The sequence below is a fragment of the Ipomoea nil genome, unplaced genomic scaffold (genome assembly GCF_001879475.1).
Source record: "Ipomoea nil cultivar Tokyo-kokei standard unplaced genomic scaffold, Asagao_1.1 scaffold3321, whole genome shotgun sequence".
Classification (NCBI taxonomy): Eukaryota; Viridiplantae; Streptophyta; class Magnoliopsida; order Solanales; family Convolvulaceae; genus Ipomoea; species Ipomoea nil.
This window is the reverse complement of record NW_017619749.1, coordinates 3,988,878-4,016,541: the sequence shown is the minus strand read 5'-3', so window position 1 is coordinate 4,016,541 and position 27,664 is coordinate 3,988,878. Positions and strand designations below refer to the sequence as shown.

Below are 27,664 nucleotides of genomic sequence, written 5' to 3'. Positions count from 1 at the left end.
CTCCCAGTCCGTCGCCAATCCGCCTTCCGCCGGAAACGGTACGTCGAATTTCAGGTTAATGCCCGCAAAATTTGTTTGCCCTTGGATTTAGGTTTTCCTATTTCAAAGCAATTTAAATTTCCTATTTCTTTGTTTTTTCGGCGTTCACTCCCACCCCTCAACATTCTCTCCGTCTCAAACACTCTATACCGCGCCAATCCGCCTTCCGCCGGAAACGGGGACTGGTGGACGTCGAATTTGAGGTTAATGCCTGCCCCTAAAGTAGGATTTGGAGGGTAAAAATGTTGCAGCCATGAAGCTATGATTGGGGAGGCAAAGTCACTGATTTATTCCATTGTAAGTTGCTCTCTCTTGTGTGATTATCTTTCTGAGACATATGAATGCGTTTGTGGAAAAAAAGATCAAAAAGAGAAGGGAAAAGGTAAAGTAGACTCATTAAAAGATAAGGCCTAAACTACAGTGTAAAGAAAGAAATTACCCACCTTCTGATGGGTAAAATAATTGATGAATTGGCCCAAGAGATTGCCTATACACTGTTCCTCTATTTGCCCAAGATAAGGCATGATTAACTTCTTCTCTATTTGTAATCTATTACAAATTTATTTTATTTTGTCATAATACTTCGTAACAGGTTATATGGCACTTTTACAGTTTTACTAACATGATAGTTCAAGTATTATAGGTTTGTTCTCGATCACTTCTTGTCACAGAGGTTTAATATCATGGCAAGGAGGTTCAACACTGTTAGTGTAAGATGTTAGATCTGCCATCATTCAAGCATTGTCTGGAATAAGGAAAGGTTGAGAAGGATTGGGGTAAGCAGGTAAATTTTGTGGTTTCTTATCTCCCTTCATAATTTATTATTTTCCTGTGTTTATTTCTTCATTCTAGTTGATTGTATGTTTGTATATGATGTTATGCTTTGTATAAATATGTCCCTATGAGATTGTATAATTTGTTCTAGTTTTACGGGTGATTTTTGCAGATTGACAGCAAGATTTTTTGACTCTGGTGACAGTAAAGGTTTAAGCAGAAACAGTACAGGTTATTTATTTATTTAAATTTTCACAGTGTAAGGTGTTAGATCTGCCATCATTCAAGCATTGCCTGGAATAAGGAAAGGTTGAGAAGGATTGGGGTAAGCAGGTAAATTTTGTGGTTTCTTATCTCCCTTCACAATTTATTATTTTCCTGTGTTTATTTCTTCATTCTAGTTGATTGTATGTTTGTATATGATGTTATGCTTTGTATAAATATGTCCCTATGAGATTGTATAATTTGTTCTAGTTTTACGGGTGATTTTTGCAGATTGACAGCAAGATTTTTTGACTCTGGTGACAGTAAAGGTTTAAGCAGAAACAGTACAGGTTATTTATTTATTTAAATTTTCACAGTGTAAGGTGTTAGATCTGCCATCATTCAAGCATTGCCTGGAATAAGGAAAGGTTGAGAAGGATTGGGGTAAGCAGGTAAATTTTGTGGTTTCTTATCTCCCTTCATAATTTATTATTTTCCTCTGTTTATTTCTTCATTCTAGTTGATTGTATATTTGTATATGATGTTATGCTTTGTTTGTTCTAGTTTTACTGGTGATTTTTGCAGATTGACAGCAAGATTTTTTGACTCTGGTGACAATAAAGGTTTAAGCAGAAACAGTACAGGTTATTTATTTATTTAAATTTTTAGTTTTCATTTATCTAACATTGTACTAACTAGAACAGAGTATCCCTAGCTTGTGGTTGAGAAGGATTGGAGTAAGCAGGTAAATGTTGTGGTTTCTTATCCCTCTTTATAAGTTTTTATTTTTTCTGTGTTTGTTTTGGTTTGGGCTGGGAAAGAAGGGGCAGTGGAATAGGTTTAAATACGTGTTCTCTTAAATCCAGTTGATTGTGTATTTGTATATGATGTTATGCTTTATATAATTGATCAGGTTGTATTAAATCCAGTTTATTTATTTTTTCATAATACTTCGTGATGGGGGTTATAATGCATTGTGCACTTTTTCTAACCTGAAAATTCAAGTATTGTAGGTCTGTTCTCGATCACTTCTTGTCACAGAGGTTTAATATCTAGACAAGGAGGTTGAATGTTGTTAATGTAAGAAGTTAGATCGGCCATCATTCAACCAACCATCACATTAGGAAACAGCACTAAACTGTACTGACCAACTACAACAGAGAATCCCTAGCTTGAGGTTGAGAAGGATTGGGGTAAGCAGTTAAATTTTGTGGTTTCTTATCCTTATAGGTTATTATTTTTGTGTGTTTGTTTTGTTTTGGGCTGGGAAAGAAGGGGCAGTGGAATAGGTCACTTAAATAGGTCATAGGTGTTTTCTTAAATCCAGTTGATTGCATATATGTATATGATATTCTGCTTTATATAATTGATCAGCTTGTATTAAAGGCTAAAGTTGGATTTGGATGGTAAAATGTTGCAGCCATGAAGCTATCTATGGTTGGGGGAGGCAGAGTTCACTGGTTTGTTCCATTGTGAGTTGCTCTATCGTGTGGTTAAGTGAAAGATAAAGTGGACTCATTGAAAGATGAAGCCATAAACTGCAGTGTAAAGAAAGAACTTACCCTCCTCATCATGATTAGTTTCTTCTATATTTGTATTCTCTTAATACTCCGTAATGGGGTTATAGTGAACTTTTACAGTTTTACTAACCTGAAAATTCAAGTATTGTGTAGGTCTGTTCTTGATCACTCTTTTCACAGAGGTTTAATATCTTCATGGAGGTTGAACACTGTTAGTGTAAGAAATTATATCTGCCATCAACCATCACACTGGCAACCACCACGTAACAGGGCTGACCTGAGCACCTAACCACAAGGTATCACATTGTCTTTTTAAATGCTTTTGAACATGTTGCTCCGCACTCTTCCAATATAAATTGAATACTCCATTAGCTTTATTAGGGATTTCAATTTCATTTATCTAACAATTTACCGACTAGAACAGAGTATATCCCTAGCTCGAGGATATTCACATCAAGCGTTGTTTGGAATAAGGGAAGGTTGAGAAGGATTGGAGTAAGCAGGTAAATTTTTCGGTTTCTTATCTCCCTTTATAAGTTATTATTTTTTCTGTGTTTGTTTTCGTTTTGGACCGGGAAGAAGTGGTAGTGGAATAGGTCACTTAAGAGGTGTTTTGTTCAATCCAATTGATTGTGTATTTGTATATGATGTTATGATTTACATACATAATTGATCAGGTTGAAATGAAGGTTTAAGTGGTAGGTAAAAATAGAGAGCTTGAGAAACTACAAACTGATAAGAATATAACAGGTAAATGACCTTCTCTCATAATTCTCTAAGATTAATGGTTATTGAAAATATAAATCAACTTGAACATTCCAGACAATCGAACTTCAGGTTAATGCCGCGGCACCCTAAAGTAGGATTTGGAGGGGGTAAAAATGTTGCAGCCATGAATCTATGATTGGGGGAGATAGAGTCACTAGTTTTTGTTCCATTTTGTGAGTTGCTCTCTCTTGTGTGGTTATCTTTTAATTGAGTACACTGTAAATTTTTTTTCCCCCATTTCAGAGACGAATGAATGCATTTGCTGAAAATAAAGCTCAACAAAGAGCAAAAGTGAAAGGAAAAGTGGACTCATGATGAGATAAAGCAATAAACTACAATGTAAAGAAAGAAATTACCCACCTTCTGTCTGGTAAAGTAATTGATTAATTGGCCCCTATACACTGTTCCTCTTCATGATTAACTTCTCTATTTGTATTCTCTTACAAATTTATTTATTTTTTCATAATACTTCGTGATGGGGGTTATAGTGCATTGTGCACTTTTTCGAACCTGAAAATTCAAGTAGTGTAGGTCTGTTCTCGATCACTTCTTGTCACAGAGGTTTAATATCTAGAAAAGGAGGTTGAATGTTGCTAGTGTAAGAAGTTTGATCGGCCATCATTCAACCAACCATTACATTTGGAACCAGCACTAAACTGTACTGACCAACTACAACAGAGAATCCCTAGCTTGAGGTTGAGAAGGATTGGGGTAAGCAGTTAAATGTTGTGGTTTCTTATCCTGCTTTATAAGTTATTATTTTTCTGTGTTTGTTTTGGGCTGGGAAAGAAGGGGCAGTGGAATAGGTCACTTAAATAGGTGTTTTCTTAAATCCAGTTGATTGCATATTTGTATACGATGTTCTGCTTTATATAATTGATCAGGTTGCATTAAAGGCTAAAGTAGCATTTGGAGGGTAAAAATGATTAGTTTCTTCTATATTTGTATTCTCTTAATTCTCCGTGATGGTGTTATAGTGTACTTTTACAGTTTTACTAACCTGAAAATTCAAGTATTGTGTAGGTCTGTTCTCGATCACTCTTTTCATAGAGGTTTAATATCTATGATCAGGTTGCATTAAAGGCTAAAGTAGCATTTGGAGGGTAAAAATGATTAGTTTCTTCTATAATTGTATTCTCTTAATACTCCGTGATGGGGTTATAGTGTACTTTTACAGTTTTACTAACCTGAAAATTCAAGTATTGTGTAGGTCTATTCTCGATCACTCTTTTCATAGAGGTTTAATATCTACATGGAGGTCGAACACTGTTAGTGTAAGAAGTTAGATCTGCCATCAACCATCACACTAGCAACCACCACGTAACAGGGTTGACCTGTGCACCTAACCACAAGGTATCACATCGGCTTTTTAAATGCTTTTGAACATGTTGCTCCGCACTCTTTCAATATAAATAGAATACTCCATTAGCTTTATTAGGGATTTCAATTTCATTTATCTAACAATTTACCGACTAGAACAGAGTATATCCCTAGCTCGAAGATATTCACATCAAGCATTGTTTGGAATAAGGGAAGGTTGAGAAGGATTGGAGTAAGCAGGTAAATTTTTTGGTTTCTTATCTCCCTGTATAAGTTATTATTATTTTTTGTGTTTGTTTTTATCGTTTTCGACCGGGAAGAAGGGGTAGTGGAATAGGTCTCACTTAAGAGGTGTTTTGTTCAATCCAATTGATTATGTATTTGTATTTGATGTTATGCTTTACATACATAATTGATCATGTTGAAGTGAAGGTATAAGTGGTAGGTAAAAATAGAGAGCTTGAGGAACCACAAACTGATAAGAATATAACAGGTAAATGACCTTCTCTCATTAATTCTATATGATTTATGGTTATTGAAAATAAAAATCAACTTGAACATTCCAGACAGTAGAATTTCAGGTTAATGCCGCGGCACCCTAAAGTAGGATTTGGAGGGTAAATATGTTGCAGCCATGAGTCTATGATTGGGGAAGATAGAATCACTAGTTTGTTCCATTTTGTGAGTTGCCCTCTCTTGTGTAGTTATCTTTTTATTGAGTACACTGCAATTTTTTTCCCCCCATTTCAGAGACGAATGAATGCATTTGCTGAAAATAAAGCTCAACAAAGAGGAAAAGTGAAAGGCAAAGTGGACTCATGAAGAGATAAAGCAATAAACTACAATGTTTACAAAGAAATTACCCAATCTTCTGACTGGTAAAGTAATTGATTAATTGGCTCAAGAGAATTGCCTATACACTGTTCCTCTTCATGATTAACTTCTCTATTTGTATTCTCTTACAAATTTATTTAGTCATAATACTTCGTGATGGGGGTTATAGTGCATTATGCACTTTTACTAACCTGAAAATTCAAGTATTTGTAGGTCTGTTCTCGATCACTTCTTGTCACAGAGGTTTAATATCTAGACAAGGAGGTTGAACGTTGTTAGTGTAAGAAGTTAGATCGGCCATCATTCAACCAACCATCACATTAGGAACCAGCACTAAACTGTACTGACCAACTACAACAGAGAATCCCTAGCTTGAGGTTGAGAAGGATTGGGGTAAGCAGTTAAATGTTGTGGTTTCTTATCCTGCTTTATAAGTTATTATTTTTCGGTCACTTAAATATGTGTTTTCTTAAATCCAGTTGATTGCATATTTGAATATGATATTCTGCTTTATATAGTTGATCAGGTTGTATTAAAGGCGGAAGTTGGATTTCGAGGGTAAAAATGTTGCGGCCATTAAGCTATCTATGGTTGGGGGAGGCAGAGTCACTGGTTTGTTCTATTGTGAGTTGCTCTCTCGTGTGGTCAAGTGAAAGATAAAATGGACTCATTGAAAGATGAAGCCATAAACTGCAGTTAAATTACCCACAGGTAAATTAATTGATTAATTGCCCCAGAGAATGCCTATACACTGTTCCTCATCATGATTAGTTTCTTCTATATTTGTATTCTCTTAATACTCCGTGATGGGGTTATAGTGCACTTTTACAGTTTCACTTACCTGTAAATTCAAGTATTGTGTAGGTCTGTTCTCGATCACTCTTTTCACAGAGGTTTAATATCTACATGGAGGTTGAACACTGTTAGTGTAAGAAGTTAGATCTGCCATCAACCATCACACTGGCAACCACCACGTAACAGGGCTGTGACCTGAGCACCTAACCACAAGGTATCACATTGGCTTTTTAAATGCTTTTGAACATGTTGCTCCGCACTCTTCCAATATAAATAGTATACTCCATTCGCTTATTTGGGATTTCAATTTCATTTATCTAACAATTTACCGACTAGAACAGAGTATATCCCTAGCTCGAGGATATTCACATCAAGTATTGTTTGAAATAAGCGAAGGTTGAGAAGGATTGGAGTAAGCAGGTAAATTTTTCGGTTTCTTAACTTTATTTTACCTATTCCACTACCCCTTCTTCCCGGTCCAAAACAAAAACAAACACAGAAAAAATAAAAACTTAAGAGGTGTTTTGTTCAATCCAATTGATTGTGGATTTGTATATGATGTTATGCTTTACATACATAATTGATCAGGTTGATGTGAAGGTTTAAGTGGTAGGTAAAAATAGAAACTGATAAGAATATAACAGGTAAATGACCTTCTCTCATTAATTACCTATGATTAATGGTTATTGAAAATAAATCTCAACTTGAACATTCCAGACAATGGAATTTCAGGTTAATGCCACGGCACCCTAAAGTAGGATTTGGAGGGTAAAAATGTTGCGTCCATGTATCTTTGGTTGGGGGGAGATAGACTGATAGAGTCACTAGTTTGTTCCATTTTGTGAGTTGCTCTCTCTTGTGTGGTTATCTTTTAATTGAGTACACTGCAAATTTTTTTCTCCCCATTTCAGAGACGAATGCATGCATTTGCTGAAAATAAAGCTTCAACAAAGAGGAAAAGTGAAAGGCAAAGTGGACTCATGAAGAGATAAAGCAGTAAACTACAATGTAAAGAAAGAAATTACCCACCTTCTGACTGGTAAAGTAATTGATTAATTGCCCCTATACACTGTTCCTCTTCATGATTAACTTCTCTATTTGTATTCTCTTACAAATTTATTTATTTTTTCATAATACTTCGCGATGGGGTTATAGTGCATTGTGCACTTTTTCTAACCTGAAAATTCAAGTATTGTAGGTCTGTTCTCGATCACTTCTTGTCACAGAGGTTTAATATCTAGACAAGGAGGTTGAACGTTGCTAGTGTAAGAAGTTAGATCGGCCATCATTCAACCAACCATTACATTTGGAACCAGCACTAAACTGTACTGACCAACTACAACAGAGAATCCCTAGCTTGAGGTTGAGAAGGATTGGGGTAAGCAGTTAAATGTTGTGGTTTCTTATCCTGCTTTATAAGTTATTATTTTTCTGTGTTTGTTTTGTTTTGGGCTGGGAAAGAAGGGGCTGTGGAATAGGTCACTTAAATAGGTGTTTTCTTAAATCCAGTTGATTGCATATTTGTATATGATGTTTGCTTTATATAATTGATCAGGTTGTATTAAAGGCTAAAGTAGCATTTGGAGGGTAAAAATGATTAGTTTCTTCTATATTTGTATTCTCTTAATACTCCGTGATGGGGTTATATTGCACTTTTACAGTTTTACTAACCTGAAAGTTCAAGTATTGTGTAGGTTTGTTCTCGATCACTCTTTTCACAGAGGTTTAATATACACATGGAGGTTGAACACCTGTTAGTGTAAGAAGTTAGATCTCAACCATCACACTAGCAACCACCACGTAACAGGGCTGATCTGAGCACCTAACCACATGGTATCACATCGGCTTTTTAAATGCTTTTGAACATTTTGCTCCGCACTCTTCCAATATAAATAGAATACTCCATTAGCTTATTTGGGATTTCAATTTCATTTATCTAACAATTTACCGACTAGAACAGAGTATATCCCTAGCTTGGGGATATTCACATCAAGCATTGTTTGGAATAAGCGAAGGTTGAGAAGGATTGGAGTAAGCAGGTATGTTTTTCGGTTTTTTATCTCCCTTTATAAGTTATTATTTTTTCTGTGTTTGTTTTGTTTTGGACCGGGAAGAAGTGGTAGTGGAATAGGTCACTTAAGAGGTGTGTTCAATCCAATTGATTGTGTATTTGTATATGATGTTTTGCTTTATATAATTGATCAGGTTGTATTAAAGGCTAAGTGGAAGGTGGAAAATAAAGAACTTGAAGAATTGAACAGTGAAACTAATAGGAAATTAACAGGTAAATGACCTTCTCTTATTGGTGCTCTTTGATTATTGAATTTGAACTTCTCTTCGGTAGGATCGTGGCAGTAATCTTTGATGTTTATTGCAGAGTGCCAGATTCTTTGTTCGGTTGCTCTATTAATTACCATTGGTTGTTATTGAAAATAAAAATCAACTCGAACATTCCAGACAATGGAATTTCAGGTTAATGCCGGCACCCTAAAGTAGGAATTGGAGGGTAAAAATGTTGCAGCCATGAATCTATGATTGGGGGGAGACAGAGTCACTAGTTTGTTCCATTTTTTGAGTCACTAATTGAGTACACTGTAATTTTTTTTTCCCCATTTCAGAGATGAATGAATGCATTTGCTGAAAATAAAGCTCAATAAAGAGGAAAAGTGAAAGGCAAAGTGGACTCATGAAGAGATAAAACAATAAACTACAATGTAAAGAAAGAAATTACCCACCCTTCTGACTGGTAAAGTAATTGATTAATTGGCCCAAGAGAATTGCATATACACTGTTCCTCTTCATGATTAACTTCTCTATTTGTATTCTCTTACAAATTTATTTATTTTGTCATAATACTTCGTGATGGGGTTATAGTGCATTGTGCACTTTTACTAACCTGAAAATTCAAGTATTGTAGGTCTGTTATTGATCACTAATTGTCACAGAGTTTTAATATCTAGACAAGGAGGTTGAACGTTGTTAGTGTAAGAAGTTAGATCGGCCATCATTCAACCAACCGTCACATTACGAACCAGCACTAAACTGATCTGACCAACTACAACAGAGAATCCCTAGCGAGGTTGAGAAGGATTGGGGTAAGCAGTTAAATGTTGTGGTTTCTTATCCTGCTTTATAAGTTATTATTTTTCTGTGTTTGTTTTGTTTTGGGCTGGGAAAGAAGGGGCAGTGGAATAGGTCACTAAATAGGTGTTTTCTTAATTCCAGTTGATTGCATATTTGTATATGATATTCTGCTTTATATAATTGATCAGGTTGTATTAAAGGCTAAAGTTGGATTTCGAGGGTGAAAATGTTGCGGCCATTAAGCTATCTATGGTTGGGGGAGGCAGAGTCACTGGTTTGTTCTATTGTGAGTTGCTCTCTGGTGTGGTCAAGTGAAAGATATAGTGGAGTTTTTGAAAGATGAAGCCATAAACTGCAGTATAAAGAAAGAAATTACCCACCTTCTGACAGGTAAAATATTTGATTAATTGCCCAAGAGAATGCCTATACACTGTTCCTCATCATGATTAGTTTCTTCTATATTTGTATTCTATTAATACTCCTCGATGGGGTTATAGTGCACTTCTACAGTTTTACTAACCTGAAAATTCTAGTATTGTGTAGGACTGTTCTCGATCACTCTTTTCACAGAGGTTTAATATCTACATGGAGGTTGAACACTGTTAGTGTGAGAAGTTTGATCTGCCATCAACCATCACACTGGCAACCACCACGTAACAGGGCTGACCTGAGCACCTACCCACAAGTTATCACATTGGCTTTTTAAATGCTTTTGAACATGTTGCTCCGCACTCTTTCAATATAAATAGAATACTCCATTAGCTTTATTAGGGATTTCATTTTCATTTATCTAACAATTTACAGACTAGAACAGAGTATATCCCTAGCTCGAGGATATTCACATCAAGCATTGTTTGGAATAAGGGAAGGTTGAGATAGATTCGAGTAAGCAGGTAAATTTTTCAGTTTCTTATCTTTATAAGTTATTATTTTTTCTGTGTTTGTTTTTTTTTGGACCGGGAAGAAGTGGTAGTGGAATTGGTCAGTTAATAGGTGTTTTGTTCAATCCAATTGATTGTGGGTTTGTATATGATTTTATTCTTTGCATACATAATTGATCAGGTTGAAGTGAAGGTTTAAGTGGTAGGTAAAAATAGAAACTGATAAGAATATAACAGGTAAATGACCTTCTCTCATTAATTCTCTATGATTAATGGTTATTGAAAATAAAAATCAACTTGAACATTCCAGACAATGGAATTTCAGGTTAATGCCGCGGCACCCTAAATTAGGATTTGGAGGGTAAAAATGTTGCGTCCATGAAGGGGAGATAGAGTCACAAGTTTGTTCCATTTTGTGAGTTGCTCTCTTGTGTGGTTATCTTTTAATTGAGTACACTGCAATTTTTTTTTCTCCCCATTTCAGAGAAGAATGGTTGCATTTGCTGAAAAATAAAGCTCAACAGAGAGGAAAAGTGAAATGCAAAGTGTACTCATGAAGAGATAAAGCAATAAACTACAATGTATAGAAAGAAATTACCCACTTTCTGACTGGTAAAGTAATTGATTAATTGGCCCAAGAGAATTGCCTATACGCTGTTCCTCTTCATGACTAACTTCTATATTTGTATTCTCTTACAAATTTATTTATTTTTTCATAATACTTCGTGATGGGGGTTATAGTGCACTGTGTGCACTTTTTCTAACCTAAAAATTCAAGTATTGTTGGCCTGTTCTCGATCACTTATTGTCACAGAGGTTTTCTATCTAGACAAGGAGGTTGAACGTTGCTAGTGTAAGAAGTTCGATTGGCCATCATTCAACCAACCATTACATTTGGAACCAGCACTAAACTGTTCTGACCAACTACAACAGAGAATCCCTAGTTTGAGGTTGAGAAGGATTGGGGTAAGCAGTTAAATGTTGTGGTTTCTTATCCTGCTTTATATAAGTTATTACTTTTCTGTGTTTGTTTTGTTTTGGGCTGGGAAAGAAGGGGCAGTGGAATAGGTCACTTAAATAGGTGTTTTCTTAAACCCAGTCGATTGCATATTTGTATATGATGTTCTGCTTTATATATGATGTTCTGCTTTATATGATGTTCTGCTTTATATAATTGATGGGTTGTATTAAAGGCTAAAGTAGCATTTGGAGGAGAAAAATTATTGGATTCTTCAATATTTGTATTCTCTTAATACTCCGTGATGGGGTTATTGTGTAGTTTTACAGTTTTACTAACCTGAAAATTCAAGTATTGTGTAGGTCTGTTCTCGATCACTCTTTTCACAGAGGTTTTATATCTACATGGAGGTTGAACACTGTTAGTGTAAGAAGTTAGATCTGCCATCAACCATCACACTAGCTACCACCACGTAACAGGGCTGACCTGAGCGCCTAACCACAAGGTATCACATCGGCTTTTTAAATGCTTTTGAACATGTTGCTCCGCACTCTTCCAATATAAATAGAATACTCCATTAGCTTTATTAGGGATTTCAATTTCATTTATCTAACAATTTACCCACTTGAACAGAGTATATCCCCCTAGCTAGCTCGAGGATATTCACATCAAGCATTGTTTGGAATAAGGGAAGGTTGAGAAGGATTGGAGTAAGCAGGTCAATTTTTCGGTTGGGAGATAGAGTCACTAGTTTGTTCCATTTTGTGAGTTGCTCTCTCTTGTGTGGTTATCTTTTAATTGAGTACACAGTAATTTTTTTTTCCCCATTTCAGAGACGAATGAATGCATTTACTGAAAATAAAGCTCAACAAAGAGGAAAAGTGAAAGGCAAAGTGGATTCATGAAGAGATTAAGCAATAAACTACAATGTAAAGAAAGAAATTACCCACCCTTCTGATGACTGGTAATGTAATTATTAATTGGCCCAAAAGAATTGCCTATACACTGTTCCTCTTCATGATTAACTTCTCTATTTGTATTCTCTTACAAATTTATTTATTTTGTCATAATTCTTCGTGGGGATATATAGTGCATTATGCACTTTTACTTACCTGAAAATTGAAGTATTGTAGGTCTATTCTCGATCACTTCTTGTCACAGAGGTTTAATATCTAGAAAGGAGGGTTGATCGTTGTTGGTGTAAGAAGTTAGATCGGCCATCATTCAACCAACCATCACATTTTGAACCAGCACTAAACTATACTGACCAACTACAACAGAGAATCCTTAGCTTGGGGTTGCGAAGGATTGGGGTAAGCAGTTAAATGTTGTGGTTTCTTATCCTGCTTTGTAAGTTATTATTTTTCTGTTTGTTTTGTTTTGGGCTGGGAAAGAAGGGGCAGTGGAATAGGTCACTTAAATTGGTGTTTTCTTAAGTCCAGTTGATTGCATATTTGTATATGAAATTCTGCTTTATATAATTGATCAGGTTGTATTAAAGGCTAAAGTTGGATTTCGAGGGTAAAAATGTTGCGGCCATTAAACTATCTAGGGTTTGGGGAGGCAGAGTCACTGGTTTGTTCTATTGTGAGTTGCTCTCTCGTGTGGTCAAGTGAAAGATAAAGTGGCTCATTGAAAGACGAAGCCACAAATTGCAGTATTAAGAAAGAAATTACCCACCTTCTGACAGGTAAAATAATTGATTAATTGCCCAAGAGAATGCCTATACACCTGTTCCTCATCATGATTAGTTTCTTCTATATTTGTATTCTATTAATACTCCGTGATGGGGTTATAGTGCACTTTTACAGTTTTACTAACCTGAAAATTCAAGTATTGTGTAGGTCTGTTCTCGATCACTCTTTTCACAGAGGTTTAATATCTACAAGGAGGTTGAACACTGTTAGTGTAAGAAGTTAGATCTTCCATCAACCATCACACTGGCAACCACCACGTAACAGGTCTGACCTGAGCACCTAACCACAAGGTATCACATCGGCTTTTTAAATGCTTTTGATCATGTTGCTCCGCACTCTTCCAAAATAAATAGAATACTCCATTAGCTTATTAGGGATTTCAATTTCATTTATCTAACAATTTTCCGACTAGAACGGAGTATATCCCTAGCTCGAGGATATTCACATCAAGCATTGTTTGGAATAAGGGAAGGTTGAGAAGTATTGGAGTAAGCAGGTGAATTTTTTGGTTTCTTATCTCCCTTTATAAGTTATGATTTTTCTTTGTGCTTTTTTTTTTTTTTTTTTTTTTTTTTTTTTGTTTTCGACCGGGTAGAAGGGGTAGTGGAATTTGTCTCACTTAAGAGGTGTTTTGTTCAATCCAATTGAATGTGTATTTGTATATTATGTTATGCTTTACATACATAATTGATCAGGTTGAAGTGAAGGTATAAGTGGTAGGTAATAATAGAGAGCTTGAGTTACTACTAACTGATAAGAATATAACAGGTAACCTTCTCTTATTAATTCTCTATGATTTATGGTTATTGAAAATAAAAATCAACTTGAACATTCCTGACAATGGAATTTCAGGTTAATGCCGCGGCACCCTAAAGTAGGATTTGGAGGGTAAAAATGTTGCGGCCATGAGTCTATGATTGGGGGAGATAGAATCACTAGTTTGTTCCATTTTGTGGGTTGCTCTCTCTTGTGTGGTTATCTTTTAATTGAGTACACTGCAATTTTTTTCTTTCCCCCTCAGAGACGAATGAATGCATTTGCTGAAAATAAAGCTCAACAAAGAGGAAAAGTGACAGGCAAAGTGGACTCATGAAGAGATAAAGCAATAAACTACAATGTAAAGAGAGAAATTACCCACCTTCTGACTGGTAAAGTAATTGTTTAATTGGCCCAAGAGAATTGCCTATGCACTGTTCATCTTCATGATTAACTTTTCTATTTGTATTCTCTTTCAAATTTATTTATTTCGTCATAATACTTCGTGATGGGGGTTATAGTGCATTGTGCACTTTTACTAACCTGAAAATTCAAGTATTGTAGGTCTGTTGTCAATCACTTCTTGTCACAGAGGTTTAATATCTAGACAAGGAGGTTGAACGTTGTTAGTGTAAGAAGTTAGATCGGCCATCATTCAACCAACCATCACATTAGGAGCCAGCACTAAACTGTACTGACCAACTACAACAGAGAATCCCTAGCTTGAGGTTGAGAAGGATTGGGGTAAGCAGTTAAATGTTGTGGTTTCTTATCCTGCTTTATAAGTTATTATTTTTCTGTGTTTGTTTTGTTTTGGGCTGGGAAAGAAGGGGCAGTGTAATAGGTCACTTAAATAGGTGTTTTCTTAAATCCAGTTGATTGCATATTTGTATATGATGTTCTGCTTTATATAATTGATCTTGTTGTATTAAAGGCTAAAGTTGGATTTGGAGGATAAAAATGATTAGTTTCTTCTATATTTGTATTCTCTTAATACTCCGTGATATAGGGTTATAGTGCACTTTTACAGTTTTACTAACCTGAAAATTCAAGTATTGTGTAGGTTTGTTCTCGATCACTCTTTTCACTGAGGTTTTATATCCACATGGAGGTTGAACACTGTTAGTGTAAGAAGTTAGATCTCAACCATCACACTAGCAACCACCACATAACAGGGCTGACCTGAGCACCTAACCAGAAGGCATCACTTCGGCGTTTTAAATGCTTTTGAACATGTTGCTCCGCACTCTTCCAATATAAATAGAATACTCCATTAGCTTTATTTGGGATTTCAATTTCATTTATCTAACAATTTACCAACTTGAACATAGTATATCCCTAGCTCCAGGATATTCACATCAAGCATTGTTTGGAATAAGCGAAGGTTGAGAAGGATTGGAGTAAGCAGGTATTTATTTTTCGGTTTTCTTATCTACCTTTATAAGTTATTATTTTTTCTGTGTTTGTTTTGTTTTGGACCGGGATGAAGTGGTAGTGGAATAGGTCACTTAAGAGGTGTGTTTCAATCCAATTGATTGTGTATTTGTATATGATGTTTTGCTTTACTTTCATAATTGATGAGGTTGAAGTGAAGGTTAAGTGGGAGGTAAAAATAGAGAGCTTGAGTAATTACAATCTGATATAGAATACAACAGGTAAATGACCTTCTCTCATTAATTCTTTATGATTAATGAATTTGAACTTCTATTCGGTAAGAAGATGATAGTAGTAATCTTTGATGATTGTTGTATATGGCTAGATTCTATTAATTACCATTGGTTGTTATTGAAAATAATAATAATCATCAACATGAACATTCCATACACTTATATTTTTTAAATTCTTTTTATTTTCAGTGGAGTGTTTTCGACGTATTTAGTATGTTTTCGAGTGTTCTTGTGTAGTTTTTGGTTCTTTCTCTTCATGTTTTCTTTGCATTTTTGTGCTATTTTTGATTTGTTATGTTTGTGACTTGTTTTTGTACATTGCGTTTTCTTTGAATGTGTTCCTGAATGGCTTGTTTTTTACCATGCATTAATTTTCCCCTGTTACTGTTCATCTTTTTAGCGTTCTTTCGGCGTATTTTTTGTTTGAATTGTGTAGTTCTATAAATCGTTTTATAATTAAATATTTATATTATGTTTTTTTTTTTTAATTTATAGCATTTTTAAGTGTTCTTGTGTAGTTTTGCGTTATTTTTACTTTGTTATATTTGTCTATTGTGTTTTGCTTTGAATGTGTTCTTGAATGTCTTGGAGTTCTTTTCGCTTTGTTATATTTTTGCATTTGTTGTTTTTTTCCCATGCATAAATTTCCTCTTTTTACAGCTCATTTTGTTCGTTTGCGTTCTTTTGGCATATTTTTAGTTTGAAATGTGTATTTCCAATGATCATTTTACTAAGAGTTTCTATGATGTATTTAGTTGTTTTTCTTAGTTTGTAGCATTTTTCAAGTGTTCTTGTGTACTTTTCGGTTCTTTTTCTTTATGTTTTCCTTGCATTTTTGTGCTGTTTTTGCTTTGTTATATTTGTGACTTGTTTTTGTTCATTGGGCTTTTCTTAGAATGTGTTTCTGAATGTCTTGGGAGTTCTTTTTGTTTCCTTATATTTGTGTGTTTTTTGTTTGCGTTAATTTCCTCCTTTTACTGTTCATTTCGTGTGCGTTTTCCTTTGTTATATTTGTCTGTTGCGTTTTGCTTTGAATGTGTTCTTGAATGTCTTGGAGTTCTTTTCGCTTTGTTATATTTTTGCATTTTTTGTTTTTTCCCATGCATAAATTTCCTCTTTTTATCGCTCATTTTTTCGTTTGCGTTCTTTTGGCATATTTGTAGTTTGAAATGTGTATTTCCAATGATCATTTTACTAAGAGTATCTATGATGTATTTAGTTGTTTTCATTAGTTTATAGTATTTTCTAATTGTTCTTGTGTAGTTTTTGTTTACTGTTCATTTTGTTTTTGTTATGACGTATTTAGTGCGTTTTCCTTTATTTATAGCATTTTTCAAGTGTTCTTGTGTAGTTTTGGGGTGATATTTTTGCTTCGTTATCTTTGTCCATGACGTTTTGCTTGTTCTTGTGTAGTTTTTGGTTCTTTCTCTTTATGTTTACTGTTCATTTTGTTTTTGTTATAACGTATTTAGTGCTTTTTCTTTTATTTATAACATTTTTCAAGCGTTCTTGTGTAGTTTTAGGTGATATTTTTGCTTCGTTATCTTTGTCCATGACGTTTTGCTTTGAATGTGTTCCTTGGAAGTTATTTTTACTTCGTTATGTTTGTGTATTTTTTGTTTTTCTTTTTTTTTTTCCATGGATTAATATCTTTTTTTTACCGCTCATATTTTTTGTTGTTAGCGTTTCTTTGGCGTATTTTTTTTAGTTTGAATTGCGCATTTCTAAAGATCATTTTTAATTAGGAATTGTGAATTCTTTTATTTTATAAGCAGTATTTTTGACGTATTTAGTATGTTTTCTTTAATTTATAGCATTTTTCAAGTGTTCTTGTGTAGTTTTTGGTTCCTTGCATTTTTTGGGTGATTTTTGTTTTGATATATTTGAAGCCTTTTGTTTTTGTCCGTTGTGTTTTTCATTCAATGTGTTCTTGAATTTCTTGGGAGTTCTCTTTATTTTGTTAAAATTTGTGTGTATTTTTTGAATGTGTTCCTGGATGTCTTGGAGTTCTTTTCGTTTCATTTTATTTGTGTTTTTTTTTCAATGTGTTTATTTTCCAAGGAGAGTATTTTTGAAATATTTAGTTTGTTTCTCTTAATTTATAGCATTTTTTGAGTGTTATTGTGTAAATTTTTATTTTTTCTGTATTTTTTTCATGCATTTATGGGTTATTCTCGCTTCATTATATTTGTGCTTTTGATTTTGTTCGTTCTGTTTTTCTTTGAGTGTGTTCTTGGATGTCTTGGAGTTCTCTTTGTTTAGTTATTTTGTGTGTATTTTTTGAATGTGTTCCTGGATGTCTAGGAGTTCTTTTCGTTTCATTATATTTGTGTTTTTTTTTCAATGTGTTTATTTTCAAAGGAATTTTTTAAAAATATTTAGTTTGTTTCTCTTAACTTATACCATTTTTTGAGTGTTATTGTGTAGTTTTTGATTTTTTCTTTATGTCTTTCTTGCATTTATGGGTTATTCTCGTTTCATTATATTTGTGCTTTTGATTTTGTTCGTTCTGTTTTTCTTTGAATGTGTTCCTAGATGTCTTGGAGTTCTCTTTGTTTGGTTATATTTGTGTGTATTTTTTGATTGTGTTCCTGGATGTCTTGGAGTTCTTTTCGTTTCATTATATTTGTGTTTTTTTTTTTTTTCTAATGTGTTTATTTTCTAAGGAGTATTTTTGAAAATTTAGTTTGTTTCTCTTAATTTATTGCATTTTTCGAGTGTGATTGTGTAGTTTTTTATTTTCTCTTTATTTCTTTCATGCATTTATGGGTTATTCTTACTTCATTATATTTGTGCTTTTGTTTTTGTTCATTCCGTTTTTCTTTGAATGTGTTCTTGGATGTCTTGGAGTTCTTTTCGTTTTGTTATATTTGTGTGTTTTTTCCTCACGTATTAATTTTTCCTTTTTACCCACCATCTGACTGGTAAAGTAATTGATTAATTGCCCCTATACACTGTTCCTCTTCATGATTAACTTCTCTATTTGTATTCTCTTACAAGTTTATTTATTTTTTCATAAATACTTCGCGATGGGGTTATAGTGCATTGTGCACTTTTTCGAACCTGAAAATTCAAGTATTGTAGGTCTGTTCTCGATCACTTCTTTTCACAGAGGTTTAATATCTAGACAAGGAGGTTGAACGTTGCTAGTGTAAGAAGTTAGGTCGGCCATCATTCAACCAACCATTACATTTGGAACCAGCACTAAACTGTACTGACCAACTACAACAGAGAATCCCTAGCTTGAGGTTGAGAAGGATTGGGGTAAGCAGTTAAATGCTGTGGTTTCTTATCCTGCTTTATAAGTTATTATTTTTGTGTGTTTGTTTTGTTTTGGGCTGGGAAAGAAGGGGCAGTGGAATAGGTCACTTAAATAGGTGTTTTCTTAAATCCAGTTGATTGCATATTTGTATATGATATTTGCTTTATATAATTGATCATGTTGTATTAAAGGCTAAAGTAGCATTTGGAGGGTAAAAATGATTAGTTTCTTCTATATTTGTATTGTCTTAATACTCCGTGATGGGGTTATATTGCACTTTTACAGTTTTACTAAGTTATTATTTTTGTGTGTTTGTTTTGTTTTGGGCTGGGAAAGAAGGGGCAGTGGAATAGGTCACTTAAATAGGTGTTTTCTTAAATCCAGTTGATTGCATATTTGTATATGATATTTGCTTTATATAATTGATCATGTTGTATTAAAGGCTAAAGTAGCATTTGGAGGGTAAAAATAGAGAGCTTGAGGAATTACAATCTGATATAGAATACAATAGGTAAATGACCTTCTCTCATTAATTCTCTATGATTAATGAATTAGAACTTCTATTCGGTAAGAAGATCATGGTAATAATCTTTGATGTTTGTTGTATAAGGCTAGATTCTATTAATTACCATTGGTTGTTATTGTAAATAATAATAATCATCAACATGAACATTCCATACACTTTTATTTTTTAAATACTTTTTATTTTCAATGGAGTGTTTTTGACGTATTTTGTATGTTTCTTGTGTAGTTTTTGGTTCTTTCTCTTTATGGTTCTCTTTGCATTTTTGTGCTATTTTCGATTTGTTATGTTTGTGACTTGTTTTGTCTATTGTCTTTTTCTTTGAATGTGTTCCTTAATGTCTTGCTTTTTACCATGCATTAGTTTCCCCCTTTTACTGTTCATTTTTTTTTTGCATTCTTTCGGCGTATTTTTTGTTTGAATTGTGTAGTTCTATAAATCGTTTTATAATTAAATATTTATATTATATGTTATTTTCAAGTGTTCTTGTGTAGTTTCGTGTTATTTTTACTTTGTTATATTTGTCTGTTGAGTTTTTCTTTGAATGTGTTTTTGAATGTCTTGGAGTTCTTTTCGCTTTGTTATATTTTTGCATTTTTTGTTTTTTCCCATGCATAATCATTTTGTTCGATTGCGTTCTTTTGGCATACTTTTAGTTTGAAATGCGTATTTCCAATGATCATTTTACTAAGAATTTCTATGATGTATTTAGTTATTTTCCTTGGTTTATAGCATTTTTCAAGTGTTCTTGTATAGTTTTTGGTTCTTTCTCTTTATGTTTTTCTTGCATTTTTGTGCTGTTTTTGCTTTGTTATATTTGTGACTTGTTTTTGTCTAATGTGTTTCTGAATGTCTTGGGAGTTCTTTTCGTTTCGTTATATTTGTGTGTTTTTTGTTTGCATTAATTTCCTGCTTTTACTGTTCATTTTGTGTGCGTTTTCCTTTATTTATAGCCCTTTTCAAGTGTTCTTGTGTAGTTTTGGGTGATATTTTTGCTTCATTATCTTTGTCCATGACGTTTTGCTTTGAATGTGTACTTTGTAAGTTATTTTCGCTTCGTTATGTTTTGTGTATTTTTTTTTTCATGCATTAATTTCCCTTTTTTTACCGTTCATATTTTTTGTTGTTAGCGTTCTTTTGACGTATTTTTAGTTTGAATTACGCATTTCTAAAGATAATTTTTATTAGGAATAGTGAATTCTTTTATTTTATAAGCACAGTATTTTTGACGTATTTAGTATGTTTTTTTAATTTATAGCATTTTTCAAGTGTTTTTGTGTAGTTTTTGATTCTTTGCATTTTTTGGGTGATTTTCGTTTTGATATATTTGAAGCCTTTTGTTTTTGTCCGTTGTGTTTTTCATTCAATGTGTTCTTGAATTTCTTGGTAGTTCTCTTTATTTTGTTAAAATTTGTGTGTATTTTTTGAATGTGTTCCTGGATGTTTTGGAGTTCTTTTAGTTTGAATTGCGCATTTCTAAAGATAATTTTTATTAGGAATAGTGAATTCTTTTATTTTATAAGCACTAAAGCACAGTATTTTTGACGTATTTAGTATGTTTTCTTTAATTTATAGCATTTTTCAAGTGTTTTTGTGTAGTTTTTGATTCCTTGCATTTTTTGGGTGATTTTCGTATTGATATATTTGAATCCTTTTGTTTTTGTCTGTTGTGTTTTTCATTCAATGTGTTCTTGAATTTCTTGGGAGTTCTTTTTGTTTTGTTAAAATTTGTGTGTATTTTTTGAATGTGTTCCTGGATGTCTTGGAGTTCTTTATGTTTTATTATTATTATTATTATTTTATTTATTTATATATATATATATATATATATATATATATATATGTCTTGGAGTTCTTTATGTTTATTATTATTATTATTATTATTATTATTATTATTATTTTATATATATATATATATATATATATATATATATTTTTTTTTTTTCCAATGTGTTTATTTTTCAAGGAGTATTTTTGAAATATTTAGTTTGTTTCTCTTAATTTATAGCATTTTTTGAGTGTTATTGTGTAGTTTTTGATTTTCTCTTTATGTCTTTCATGTATTTATGGGGTATTCTCGCTTCATTATATTTGTGCTTATGATTTTGTTCGTTCTGTTTTTCTTTGAATGTGTTCCTGGATGTCTTGGAATTCTCTTTGTTTGGATACAAATTTTTTGAATATGTTCCTGGATGTCTCTTTTCGTTTCATTATATTTGTGTTTTTTTTTTCCAATATGTTTATTTTCTAAGGAATATTTTGAAATATTTAGTTTGTTTCTCTTAATTTATTGCATTTTTCAAGTGTTATATTGTATAGTTTTTTATTTTCTCTTTATTTCTTTCATGCATTTATGGGTTATTCTCGCTTCATTATATTTGTGCTTTTGTTTTTGTTCGTTCTGTTTTTCTTTGAATGTGTTCCTGGATGTCTTGGAGTTCTCTTTGTTTGGTTATATTTGTGTGTATTTTTTGAATGTGTTCCCGGATGTCTTGGAGTTCTTTTCGTTTCATTATATTTGTGTTTTTTTTCCAATGTGTTTATTTTTTAAGGAGTACTTTTGAAATATTTAGTATGTTTCTCTTAATTTATAGCATTCTTCGAGTGTGATTTTGTAGTTTTTTATTTTCTCTTTATTTCTTTCATGCATTTATGGGTTATTCTCGCTTCATTATATTTGTGTTTTTGTTTTTGTTCGTTCTGTTTTTCTTTGAATGTATTCCTCGTTTTGTTATATTTGTGTGTTTTTTTCTCATGTATTAATTTTTCCTTTTTACCGTTCATTGTTTTTGTTAGCGTTCTTTTGTCATATTTTTTGTTTGAATTGGGCAAATGTCGTTTTGAAATTCAGTAAATATGTTTTAAAGGTGTTTTCATTAGGAATAGTGAATTCTTTTATTTTCTAAGGATTAATTTCAACGTTGTTCATTGTTTTTGTTAGCGTTCTTTCGGCATATTTTTTGTTTGAATTGGGTAGTTCCAAATATTGTTTTGAAATTCAGTGAATAACTTTTAAAGGTATTTTCATTAGTAAATAAGGAATAATCTTTATTTACTAAGGATTAATTTCGATCTTGTTAGTCTGTTTTTCTTAATTTATAGCACTTTTTGAGTGTTCTTGTGTAATTTTGGTTTATTTTCTTTTCGTTGTTTTTGTCCGGTTAAGTATGATTTGGAGGGTAAAAATGTTGCAGCCATGAATCTATGATTGGGGGAGAACAATCGCTGATTTTTATTCTGTTGTAAGTTGCTCTCTCTCTTGTGTGGTTATCTTTTAATTGAGTACACTGCGTGTGGTTATCTTTTAATTGAGTACACTGCAATTTTTTTTCCATTTCAGAGACAAATGAATGTATTTGCTGAAAATAAAGCTCAACAAAAGAGGAAAAGTGAAAGGTAAAGTGGACTCATTGAAAGATGAAGCCATAACTGCAGTGTAAAGAAAGAAATTACCCACCTTCTGACAGGTAAAATAATTGAGAATGCCTATAGTGGTTCCTCTTCATGATTAGTTTCTTTTATATTTGTATTCTCTTAATACTCCGTGACGGGGTTATAGTGCAATTTTACAGTTTTACTAACCTCAAAATTCAAGTATTGCAGGCCTTTTCTCAAGTTCACTCTTAGTGTAAGAAGTTAGATCCGCTATCAACCATCACATTAGCAACCACCACGTAACAGGACTGGGCTAGACACCTAACCACAAGGTACCACACCGGCTTTGTGAATGCTTTTTGACATGCTCTCCACTCTTCCAATATAAATAGAATACTTCATTAGAGCTTATTAGGAATTTCAATTTCATTTATCTAACAATTTACCGACTAGAACAGAGTATCCGTAGCTCGAGGATATTCACATCAAGCATTGTTTGGAATAAGGGAAGGTTGAGAAGGATGGGAGTAAGCAGGTAAATTTTTCGATTTCTTATCGCCCTTTCTAAGTTTTTATTTTTTCTGTGTTTGTTTTGTTTTGGACTGGGAATAAGGGGTAGTGGAATAGGTGACTTAACGGGGGTTTTCTTCAATCCAATTGATTGTGTATTTGTAGTGGAATAGGTGACTTAAAGAGGTGTTTTCTTCAATCCAATTGATTGTGTATTTGTATATGATGTTATGCTTTACATCTGTTTTTCTTGTATTTTTGTGCTTGTTATATTTGTTATTTTTGTTTTTGTCCACCGTGTTTTTCTTTGAATGTGTTTATGAATGTTTTGTAGTTCTTTTCATTTCGTTATATTTGTGTGTTTTTTGTTTTTTACCGATGCATTAATTTACCCCTTTTACTGTTCATTTTGTTTTTGTTTGTGTTCTTTCGTCGTATTTTTTGTTTGAATTGTGTAAATACTTTATAATTTTATAATTCTAGGGTTTAGTGAATTTTGTTTGAATTGTGTAAACCCAATGATCACTTTATAATTTTTGTGAATTCATTTATTTACTAAGGAGTATTGATGATGCATTTAGTTGTTCTTCCTAATTTATATCATTTTTATGTGTTTTGTGTAGTTTTCTTGTTCTTTCTTTTTATGTTTTCTCTGCATTTTGTATTATTTTTGCTTTGTTATATTAGTGACTTTTGTTTTTGTCAATTTCGTTTTTTTTTTTTTTTTAATGTGTTCCTGAGAATGTCTGGGAGTTCTTTTCATTTCGTTATATTTGTGTGTTTTTTTGTTTTTCTTTTTACATTCATTAATTTCCCCCTTTTACTGCTTATTTTGTTTTTGTTAGCGTTATTTTGACATATTTTTTGTTTGAATTGTGTATTTACAAAGATTGTTTTATAATTCAGTATTTATATTTTTAAATAACTTTGAAAGGTATTTTTGAATTGTAAATTATTTTATTTTCTAAGGATGATTTCCCCCGTATTTAGTGCATTTTTATTTATTATGTGTTGTTGCGTAGTTTTGGGTGATATTTTGCTTTCGATGTGTTTATGAATGTTTTAGAGTTCTTTTCGCTTCATTATATTTGTGTATTTTTGTTTTTTCCCATGCATTAATTTTTCTTTTTACTGTGCACATTTTATTGTTAGTATTCTTTTCGCGTATTTTTAGTTTGAATTGCGTATTTTCAAAGATCATTTTATAATTTAGTACTTTTGGCATATCCATGTGTTCATGTGCAGTTTTTGGTTCTTTCTCTTTATGTTTTCCTTTCATTTTTTGGTTATTTTTGTTTTGATATATTTTTTTTTTGTCAATTGTGTTTTTCTTTGAATGTGTTCTTGAATGCCTTGAAGTTCTTTTCGTTTTGTTATATTTGTGTATTCTTTTTTCTTATCCATTAATCCATTAATTTCCATTTATTTTGTTTTTGTTAGCGTTCTTTCGTTTTTTTTTTTGTTTGAATTGTATATATAGATCGTTTTATAATTCAATACGTATATTTATTTTTGATGTATTTAGTATGTTTTCTTTAATTTATAGCATTTTTCAAGTGTTCTTGTGTAGTTTTGAGTTATTTGTGCTTTGTTATATTTGTCCATTGCGTTTTGCTTTGAATGTGTTCCTGAATGTCGGAGTTCTTTTTGCATTTTCTGTTTTTCCCATGCATAAATTCTCTTTTTACCGTTCATTTTGTTTTTTAGCGTTCTTTTGGCACATTTTTACTTTGAATTGTGTATTTCCAATGATCATTTTGTAATTTTACTACTTGTAATTTTTTATAAATAATTTTTAAAGGTATTTTTATTAGGATTAGTGAATTCATTTATTTAATAACGAGTATTTGTGATGTATTTAGTTGTTTTCCTTAATTTATAGCATTTTTCTTGTGTAGTTTTTGGTTCTCTCTCTTTATGTTTTTTCAGCATTTTTGTGCTATTTTGCTTTGTTATATTTGTGACTTTTGTTTTTGTCCATTGCATTTTTCTTTGAATGTGTTCTTGAATGTCTTGGAGTTCTTTTCGTTTTGTTATATTTGTGAGTTTTTTGTTTTTTTTTTTCCATGTGTTAATTTCCCGCTTTTATTATTGTTCATTTTGTTTTTGTTAGGATGTATTTAGTGTGTTTTTCTTTATTTATAGCATTTTTCAAGTGTTCTTATGTAGTTTTGGGTGATATTTTTGCTTCGTTATGTTTGTTCATTACGTTTTGCTTTGAATGTTTTCTTGCATGTTTTTGATTTTTTTTATTTTTTATTTTTGGTTTTGTTATGTTTGTCCATTACAAGTATTTATGATGTATTTAGTTGTTTTCCTTAATTTATAGCATTTTTCAAGTGTTCTTGTGTAGTTTTTGGTTCTCTCTTTATGTTTTTTCTGTCTTTTTGTGCTATTTTTGCTTTGTTATTTTGTGACTTTTGTTTTTGTTCATTGCATTTTTCTTTGAATGTGTTCTTGAATGTCTTGTTATATTTGTGAGTTTTTTGTTTTTTCCATGCATTATTTTCCACCTTTTATTGTTGTCCATTTTGTTTTTGTTAGGATGTATTTAGCGTTATGTTTGTTTTTTCCATGCATTATTTTTCCCCTTTTATTGTTGTCCATTTTGTTTTTGTTAGGATGTATTTAGTACATTTTCTTTTATTTATAGCATTTTTCAAGTGTTCTTGTGTAATTTTGGGTGACATTTTTGCTTCGTTATGTTTGTTTTTTCCATGCATTATTTTCCCCTTTTATTGTTGTCCATTTTGTTTTTGTTAGGATATATTTAGTGCGTTTTCCTTTATTTATAGCATTTTTCAAGTGTTCTTGTATAGTTTTGGGGGTGACATTTTTGCTTCGTTATGTTTGTCTATTACGTTTTGCTTTGAATGTGTTCCAGAATGTTTTTTATTTTTTTTTGCTTTGTTATGTTTGTGTATTTTTGTTTTTTTTTTATGCATTAATTTCCCTTTTTACCGTTCATATTTTGTTGTTAGCATTCTTTTGGCGTATTTTTAGTTTGAATTGTGTATTTCTAAAGATCATTTGTATTAGGAATAGTGAATTCTTTTATTTTATAATGAGTATTTTTGACGTGTTTAGTATGTTTTCTTTTTAATTTATAGCATTTTTTCTAAGTGTTCTTGTGTAGTTTTTAGTTATGCATTTTTTGGGTTATTTTTGTTTTGATATATTTGTGCCTTTTATTTTTTCGTTGTGTTTTTTATTCAATGTGTTCCTGAATTTCTTGGTGTTCATTGTTTTTGTTAATTTCAACGTTGTTCATTGTTTTTGTTAGCGTTCTTTCGGCATATTTTTTGTTTGAATTGGGTAGTTCCAAATATTGTTTTGAAATTCAGTGAATAACTTTTAATGGTATTTTCATGGATTATTTACTAAGGATTAATTTCGATCTTGTTAGTCTGTTTTTCTTAATTTATAGCACTTTTTAAGTGTTCTTGTGTAATTCTGGTTTATTTTCTTTTCGTTGTTTTTTTTCGGTTAATGCTGGCACCCTAAAGTATTATTTGGAGAGGGTAAAAATGTTGCAGCCATGAATCTATGATTGGGGGATAGTAGGTTTTTATTCCGTTGTAAGTTGCTCTCTCTCTCTTGTGTGGTTATCTTTTAATTGAGTACACTGCAATTTTTTTTTTTTTCCATTTCAGAGACAAATGAATGTATTTGCTGAAAATCTCTCAACAAAGAGGAGAAGTGAAAGGTAAAGTGGACTCATTGAAAGATGAAGCCATAACTGCAGTGTAACGAAAGAAATTATACCCACCTTCTGACAGGTAAAATAATTGAGAATGCCTATTGTGGTTCCTCTTCATGATTAGTTTCTTTTATATTTTTATTCTCTTAACACTCCGTGACGGGGTTATAGTGCAATTTTACAGTTTTACTAACCTCAAAATTCAAGTATTGCAGGTCTTTTCTCAGGTTGAACACTGTTAGTGTAAGAAGTTAGATCCGCTATTAACAAACCACCACGTAAGAGGACTGGGCTGAACACCTAACCACAAGGTACCACCTCGGCTTTGTAAATGCTTTTTGACATGTTTCTCTCCACTCTTTCGAATGCCTATAGTGGTTCCTCTTCATGATTAGTTTCTTTTATATTTGTATTCTCTTAATACTCCGTGACGGGGTTATAGTGCAATTTTACAGTTTTACTAACCTCAAAATTCAAGTATTGCAGGTCTTTTCTCAGGTTGAACACTGTTAGTGTAAGAAGTTAGATCCGCTATCAACCATCACATTAGCAAACCACCACGTAAAAGGACTGGCTGAACACCTAACCACAAGGTACCACATTGGCTTTGTAAATGCTTTTCGACATGTTTCTCTCCACTCTTCCGATACAAAAAGAATACTTCACTAACTTATTAGGGATTTCAATTTCATTTATCTAACAATTTACCGACTAGAACAGAGTATCCGTAGCTCGAGGATATTCACATCAAGCATTGTTTGGAATAAGGGAAGGTTGAGAAGGATGGGAGTAAGCAGGTAAATTTTGCCCTTTCTAAGTTTTTATTTTTTCTGTGTTTGTTTTGTTTTGGACTGGGAATAAGGGGTAGTGGAATAGGTGAGTTAAAGAGGTGTTTTCTTCAATCCAATTGATTGTGTATTTGTGTATGATGTTATGCTTTACACACATGTATTTCTTGTATATTTGTGCTATTTTTGCTTTGTTATATTTGTGATTT

The 27,664-nt window shown here is 32.4% G+C and overlaps 5 long non-coding RNA genes across 7 annotated transcripts; all 5 read left to right on the top strand.

Moving 5' to 3' along the window:
• The first annotated feature begins 275 nt into the window (after positions 1–275).
• Positions 276–1,063, top strand: LOC109170539. The gene is made up of 3 exons (XR_002052452.1): positions 276–336; positions 683–823; positions 986–1,063. It is a non-coding gene; the product is annotated as an uncharacterized LOC109170539 (long non-coding RNA).
• A 199-nt stretch (positions 1,064–1,262) lies between these two features.
• Positions 1,263–8,695, top strand: LOC109170541. Its single transcript, XR_002052454.1, has 4 exons — positions 1,263–1,469; positions 1,603–1,762; positions 8,460–8,538; positions 8,632–8,695. It is a non-coding gene; the product is annotated as an uncharacterized LOC109170541 (long non-coding RNA).
• On the top strand, positions 2,729–3,272 carry LOC109170549. Its single transcript, XR_002052465.1, has 3 exons — positions 2,729–2,833; positions 2,962–3,040; positions 3,215–3,272. It is a non-coding gene; the product is annotated as an uncharacterized LOC109170549 (long non-coding RNA).
• A 280-nt stretch (positions 8,696–8,975) lies between the features above and the next one.
• Positions 8,976–12,856, top strand: LOC109170548. The gene is made up of 3 exons (XR_002052464.1): positions 8,976–9,000; positions 12,339–12,490; positions 12,667–12,856. It is a non-coding gene; the product is annotated as an uncharacterized LOC109170548 (long non-coding RNA).
• A 9,578-nt stretch (positions 12,857–22,434) lies between these two features.
• LOC109170542 lies at positions 22,435–27,450 on the top strand. 3 transcript variants are annotated; one of them, XR_002052456.1, is made up of 7 exons: positions 22,435–22,549; positions 22,686–22,789; positions 22,916–22,992; positions 26,621–26,746; positions 26,883–26,978; positions 27,154–27,260; positions 27,388–27,450. It is a non-coding gene; the product is annotated as an uncharacterized LOC109170542 (long non-coding RNA). The 3 variants fall into 3 exon arrangements; XR_002052455.1 differs by lacking the exons at positions 22,686–22,789; positions 22,916–22,992; positions 26,621–26,746; XR_002052457.1 differs by lacking the exons at positions 22,686–22,789; positions 22,916–22,992; positions 26,621–26,746 and having other exon boundaries at positions 26,875–26,978.
• The last annotated feature ends 214 nt before the right edge of the window (positions 27,451–27,664 follow it).